Genomic DNA, 7,414 nt, shown 5'->3' with positions numbered 1-7,414 from the left:
ATCTCTGTAGCAGTGCGGCAGGGTGAGACCCTTGCGTCAGACAGCACTTTACCATTGGTGGCAGAAAGCTACATCTTATAACTCTCATAGCAGAGTTATGGTGGCTATACAGGGGCCATATTGGTCTCTTGGACCGATTTGGCAGCTTATTGCCTGTGTAGGGGCACAAACGACGGCCCGCCCAAATGATATCTGGCCTGAAATCGGCCAGATATCGATTGGGCAGGTTAAAAAATTTAGTCGGATCAGGGACTGCATCAGCTCGTTGATGCGGTTCCTGAACAGACTGCGCCTATTACCGGTGTTACCAGGGCCAAACAACCGAATTAGCCTAAATTCATTCAATATCGCCCACCCGTAGGTGGGGATATTGGGAGAATGTCTGCTCACTTGGCGACCTCGCTCAGATTTTTCTCACTATTTTTTTTCCATGAATGACATTTATCAAAGATCTGAACAGAAAAAGCATGTGCTGAAAAGTCCCAAAAAGGGCAACTTTTTCGACTTGTCTCACAGTTACCAAAACTTTTTCATATTCTTGTACAAACGTCTGTGTCAAAAACCCGAAAACCTCTAAAGATTCATAGCAAAGAAAGATCCTCCAACTGTAAAAGGGGAACATCTGCCACTGACATGATATCGGCAAGTTTTAGATGGAGTATTTTCGGATTCGAGGTTGTCACTGTTTTGTTGCATAGTAAATCTCAGAAAAGCTGCAACTTTTACCACTAAAAGTCCGAATTGAAAAAAAAAATGTGACTGTTAGTAGATGATATGCAGCTCACGAAAGTGATAAGAAATCCCTAAATCATGTCACAGCACAGGTTCTTTTTGCATCACTGAATAGACAGTGTGCATGCCCTGTGTAACTAGTGTTGCCATCTAGTGGAGAAGAGGCGGGTCTGTGATGTAATGGCGGCGGGGCCAATCGCTGCGTCAGTGTCAGTGAGTTCTGCCCGATTCTCCTAATTTGGGAAACTGGGCAGGAGGTTTTTTGACCTTCTATTTGATTAAAATGGAGACCATGAGAGAAAGGCTAGTGTTAATTTGGAGCTTTCTGGATAATGGGTTTCCGGATACAGTCCCATACCTGTACTATAGTCCAAGCATGTGGTCTCTGTACCCACACAAAACAGAGCACACATATATTTTATGTTGGTGCCAAGCAGAGGAATTTTTTCAGGCAATGACTGATTTGACAACAAGGAAGCTGATTGATCCTTTACTAAAATTGCACTGGTGTGATGAATTCAGTAAGTAGCATTATAATAATTCTTCAAATACAGGTATGGGGTGGCTGTTCAGAATGCTCTGGGCCTGGGGTTTTCCGGATAAGGGGTCTTTCCCTAATTTGGATCTCTCCCTACTTTGTCTATTAAAAAATAATTTAAACAAACCCAGTAGGATTTAAATAAACCCAATATTATTGTTTTCTCTCCAATAAGGATTAATCGTATCCTAGTTAGTATTAAGTACATGGTATCATTTTATTATTACAGAAAAAGGGTACATGTTTTCAAATTTTTAATGATTTGATTAAAATTAAATTTATGGGAGATGCCCTTCCTGTAATAACATAGTTCTGGATAATGGATCCCATACCTGAACATTATTGTTTTGAAAAAATGACTTATTCATTCAATAGACAGCAATGAAGTCTAACATCTAGGGGGCAATGTGATCCTGGTTTTTATTCTCATTTAAGGTAAAATATGTAAAAGGGCAATATTTACTAAAATATATATGCCAATTTGATAAGATACTTTAAAGGGTCACTTAATAAGTATATAAATGTGTTGATAAAGTTTATTTTCAAAATTTATAGATCTTATTTAAGGATTTTTTTTTGTGTATTGCCCAAAATGTGGTTCTTATATTTTGTTTTTGTAAATAGTTTTCATACTGATAATTGCTACAAGACTATCTTGTTTTGCTGTTTTCCCCTGGGTGTATATGTAATAGCTGAACATAGATAAAATTGTGCCTTTCTAGTTTCAGTACGCATCTGTGGGTAATGTCTCCATAGCATCGGGTCAGTTAACTTCTGTGTTCCCATGAGGTGGAGTACACACAAAAGCCTCATCAGGGGAATGCATGTTTAAATGCCCAATACTTAAGAGCCCTTAGAGTGAAAAGGAAATAGGTTTGAAAAAATACAAGCCTTAGGGTTAATTGACATTTCTGGTCTAGTCAGTCATGTTTAAAGTTAGTGCTTACCATATATACCCCTACTGTCTAATTATTATGTACACATATATGTACAGGATGTATTGTGACAGAGCCGCTGATGAAATTATGGCATATAGAGATTTTCATAAGATTTCTAGATGGTAAAAGGTAGAGCTGGGCGGTATGACCAAAAATTTATATCACGGTATTTTTCAAAATTATATCGGTGTCACGGTATTTGACGGTATTTTTTTTTTCCATGCATGATTAGGTGTTAACCCCATTTCCTAATAAATTAGAGAATAATTACTGCAGTATTGAAAATCAGAGTCAGGCAAGCGAAGGATCGGCAACAGAAAGTCGTAAGGTAAATCAGGCAGGCTTAGTTTCCCAGGCAAGGCCGCAGACAACATAGCACAGGAGGAGGCGTTTGATAGCTTTAAATACCCCCCACGCATGCGCAGAACCGGCGCCGTCAGCGCGTCACAGACGTGCATGCTTTGACATGTACGTGCGCTTTGATGCACGCGCACCTGGACGCGTGTGCGCAACGTCCCGCGGACAATGGGACGCGCACGCAAGGAGGCGCGCGAGACCAGCCCGCACGGGTGAGTACCCTGACACCCCGGTATTGCGGTATCTGAAAAATGAATATAGTTTTTAAAAAAAAACACCGGTATTCGGTATTAAACGGCCCAGCCCTAGTAAAAGGGCTTCGGTATTGCTTGGCAGTGAAAAAGTGAGCTTCACTCAAGCTGCAGTGGAGTGCACTGTTTCTGGGCTGAAAAACCGCATGTTTTAACTCTATACTGTGAGGGCATATGGGTCAGGACAGGAGGCCCTGGGGTGCATTTTGGGAATGTAAGCACTTGCTGGAAATTTTCAAATGCAAACAAGTTTTAGCTAAGACACTTGTTTGAATGTCAGTGTGTCTGTATTCTTATTAAAAGATTTGGACACATGGGAAATATGAAACTCTAGAAATATAGTCAATTAAAGAACAAGAAAACCCATACAAAAACTTTACCTTATTATATAGGTGTGTGACACACACACTGTTTCTGCTGAGCTATCTGTCATACTGGTATCAGTACCTTAAAGGAAAAGTAACACTAAAATTTTTTAAGTGAAAAAGCTATTCTTCCTGTCAATTGAAGGAAGGAGCTGCATCCACTATGCGAGATCGATTGATCGAGCCTAGCCTTCCTTCTGTGTAGGAAGGAGTCAGGCTAGACTCGATCAATCGATCGTCGCATAGTTGACAGGAAGCCAAGTTTTAACAGGTATTTTCTTTTAAAGCATTCAAAATACTAAGGGGTTTGCAGGATAGGGCAGTTATTGGTGTAGGGTAGAATAGCTTTTTCACGTAAAAATTTTAGTGTTACTTTTCCTTTAATAGCTCGTATTGCCTTGCAGTCAGTAGCAGTTTAGCTTCTCCTACTCCTCGGACAGGGTAACAAAGTTCCTGGGGGTTAGACAGGCCTGTAACCAATGCAGGAGGGACAGGAGTGCCGGTAGAATCCAGGTGAATCAGCTTGTAAGGAGTGTAGTCAGACAGGCCAAGTCAATACACAGGAAATCAAAAGGGTCAGTGTCTTGCAAATAGTGATAATTACTTCACAATGAGGCTTGACCTGAGCATCTATTTATGTCATTCCAGATGCAAGATTGCATCGCCCATGAACCCTAACTTGCATTAAAACTCATGCATCTCGTTGCCGGCTAGCCCCAATCCATGACGTAAAATGCCAAAGATTGTGCCAATTTGGTTATGGTGTGACTGTATGGTCTTTTAGTTTTCCAGACTTAGAAATCTGTTGGTTCACCATCCATGTTTTTTTTAATGATTTTTTGTTCATGTAAAAATCTATAGCTCATTATCTGCTTCCTTTCTCCTTAAGTCTCTCTTGCAATACCCAAATCAACACCTCATAGCAATAGAAATACAGTTACCAACCTTTCAGAGATGCATAAACCGTTCATTCAAGGGTTGCTCATATAAAAGCATTTTTGCCACAAGTTAGATTTTTCAGTACATTTTTTAGGATGCCTTGTGGGAGGAGCAACACAAAACACAGCTAAAAAGCACATGTGCAAAATTACTAAGATGGGTTTTGCAGAATCATCGCTGAAATGTTCCAGCTACAATGGATTATAGTAGTCAGTTTAAAGACAAATTTGATTCATTTGTTGCTGTGCACCCACCCACGGGAAATAACCCATATGAGATGATTAGCATTTTTATCATTGCTGTTTGTCACTTCATTTTTCTTTCGCTCCGAAAGAAGCTGAAACCATTTTTTTTTCTGTAGTGATTTTACTGCTTTATTCAGGAAAGCATAAATGTGTCTTCTACTGCTCAGTTTCATTTGCAGTCTATTAAGGTCAGTGGTGGGAAAAAGATTCTTATGATGCTTCCTGTGGTAAGGGGATGCTGAAACTCCATACAAGTTTCCAAATCCAGGATTTGGTTTGGGATTTGGGCAAGATTTGGCCTTTTTCAGCAGGATTTGTATTCGGCTGAATTTATGCTCCTGGCCAAACCGAATCCTTAAAATCACGTGACTTTTTGTCACAAACACAGAAGTTTTTTTGTTGTGCACAGCAGCTATTTTACCCTTTCGTATCCTAATTTGCATATGCAAATTAGGGGTTGGTTTGGTATTCGTCCGAAGATTTTATGAAGGATTCAGGATTTGCCAAATCCAAAAATAGTGGTTTAGGTGCATCCTTAGTTCCTGCCACTAAAGAAAATGAACCAAGAACTAGGGATGCACCAAACCACTTTTTTGGGTGCAGTCAAACCCCCAAACCCACCCAGATGGATTTTTTTGAATCCTAATTAGCATATGCTAATTAAGGGGTTAAAAATTGCTGCGCGTGGCAAAAATTCTTTTCCCCTGACCATTTAACCCTTTCTGAATGCTAATTAGCATATGCTAATTTACATAGTAACATAGTAAGTTGGGTTGAAAAAAGACGTACGTCCATCACATTCAACCATAATGCCTATATATAACCTGCCTAACTTCTAGTTGATCCAGAGGAAGGCAAAAAACCCCATCTGAAGCCTCTCTAATTTGCCGCAGATGGGAAAAAATTCCTTCCTGACTCCAAGATGGCAATCGGACCAGTCCCTGGATCAACTAGTACTAAGAGCTATCTCCCATACCCCTGTATTCCCTCACTTGTACTGAGAGCTATCTCCCATAACCCTGTATTCCCTCACTTGTACTGAGAGCTATCTCAAATAACCCTGTATTCCCTCACTTGTACTGAGAGCTATCTCCCATAACCCTGTATTCCCTCACTTGTACTGAGAGCTATCTCCCATAACCCTGTATTCCCTCACTTGTACTAAGAGCTATCTCCCATAACCCTGTATTCCCTCATTTGTACGGAGAGCTATCTCCCATAACCCTGTATTCCCTCTTTTGTACTGAGAGCTATCCCCCATACCCCTGTATTCCCTCACTTGTACTGAGAGCTATCTCCCATAACCCTGTATTCCCTCACTTGTACTGAGAGCTATCCCCCATACCCCTGTATTCCCTCACTTGTACTGAGAGCTATCTCCCATACCCCTGTATTCCCTCACTTGTACTGAGAGCTATCTCCCATAACCCTGTATTCCCTCACTTGTACTGAGAGCTATCTCCCATACCCCTGTATTCTCTCACTTGTACTGAGAGCTATCTCCCCTACCCCTGTATTCCCTCACTTGTACTGAGAGCTATCTCCCATAACCCTGTATTCCCTCACTTGTACTGAGAGCTATCTCCCATACCCCTGTATTCCCTCACTTGTACTGAGAGCTATCTCCCATACCCCTGTATTCCCTCACTTGTACTGAGAGCTGTCTCCCCTATCCCTGTATTCCCTCACTTGTACTGAGAGCTATCTCCCATACCCCTGTATTCCCTCACTTGTACTGAGAGCTATCCCCCATACCCCTGTATTCCCTCACTTGTACTGAGAGCTATCTCCCATACCCCTGTATTCCCTCACTTGTACTGAGAGCTATCCCCCATACCCCTGTATTCCCTCATTTGTACTGAGAGCTATCTCCCATACCCCTGTATTCCCTCACTTGTACTGAGAGCTATCCCCCATACCCCTGTATTCCCTCACTTGTACTGAGAGCTATCTCCCCTACCCCTGTATTCCCTCACTTGTACTGAGAGCTATCTCCCATAACCCTGTATTCCCTCACTTGTACTGAGAGCTATCTCCCATACCCCTGTATTCCCTCACTTGTACTGAGAGCGATCTCCCATAACCCTGTATTCCCTCACTTGTACTGAGAGCTATCTCCCATACCCCTGTATTCCCTCACTTGTACTGAGAGCTATCTCCCATACCCCTGTATTCCCTCACTTGTACTGAGAGCTGTCTCCCCTATCCCTGTATTCCCTCACTTGTACTGAGAGCTATCTCCCATACCCCTGTATTCCCTCACTTGTACTGAGAGCTATCCCCCATACCCCTGTATTCCCTCACTTGTACTGAGAGCTATCTCCCATACCCCTGTATTCCCTCACTTGTACTGAGAGCTATCCCCCATACCCCTGTATTCCCTCACTTGTACTGAGAGCTATCTCCCCTACCCCTGTATTCCCTCACTTGTACTGAGAGCTATCTCCCATAACCCTGTATTCCCTCACTTGTACTGAGAGCTATCTCCCATACCCCTGTATTCCCTCACTTGTACTGAGAGCTATCTCCCATACCCCTGTATTCCCTCACTTGTACTGAGAGCTGTCTCCCCTATCCCTGTATTCCCTCACTTGTAGTGCTGGGCGGTATACCGGTATATACCGAACACCGGTTTTTTTAAAAAAGATGATAAAAAATTTTAACTTACCGGCATACCGGTGTGGGCGCCTCCTGGCAATTTTTCTTACTATTTCCGGGTTGTGCGCGCTGACGTTACGTGCGCGCTGACGTCACGCGCACGCTGACGTCACGCGCGCAACCCGGAAATAGTAAGAAAAATTGCCAGGAGGCTCTGTGAGCTGTCGGGGGTGCCTGCGGCTGCCTGGTCCGTAAGGTTTATTTATGTGAAGGGGATGGGGGGGTGTTTGGGGTTGGATGGGGGGTTGGATGGGGGGGTGTTTGGGGTTGGGGGGTGTTTGGGGTTGGGGGGGGTGTTTGGGGTTGGGGGGGGGTGTTTGGGGTTGGGGGGGGGTGTTTGGGGTGGTCACGTAATCATGCATGGGGAAAAAAAAATACCGTCAAATACCGT

The 7,414-nt window shown here is 42.8% G+C and overlaps 1 long non-coding RNA gene across 2 annotated transcripts in view; it reads left to right on the top strand.

Annotated features, from left to right (window-relative positions):
- LOC108645063 overlaps nt 1–7,414 on the top strand; it is a 48,333-nt gene that overhangs the window by 303 nt on the left and 40,616 nt on the right. The window contains exon 1 of one of the 2 annotated variants that reach the window (XR_004219815.1): nt 386–1,253. The exons of the other annotated variant lie outside the window; for it this stretch is intronic. This is a non-coding gene — a long non-coding RNA (uncharacterized LOC108645063). Of the gene's footprint in view, nt 1–385; nt 1,254–7,414 lie in introns of those variants that run through there. 2 annotated transcript variants of the gene reach the window in all.

This window comes from Xenopus tropicalis, chromosome 1 (assembly GCF_000004195.4).
Source record: "Xenopus tropicalis strain Nigerian chromosome 1, UCB_Xtro_10.0, whole genome shotgun sequence".
Classification (NCBI taxonomy): Eukaryota; Metazoa; Chordata; class Amphibia; order Anura; family Pipidae; genus Xenopus; species Xenopus tropicalis.
Note: the sequence above shows the minus strand (reverse complement) of the source record. Positions and strands in the feature narration are given on the sequence as shown.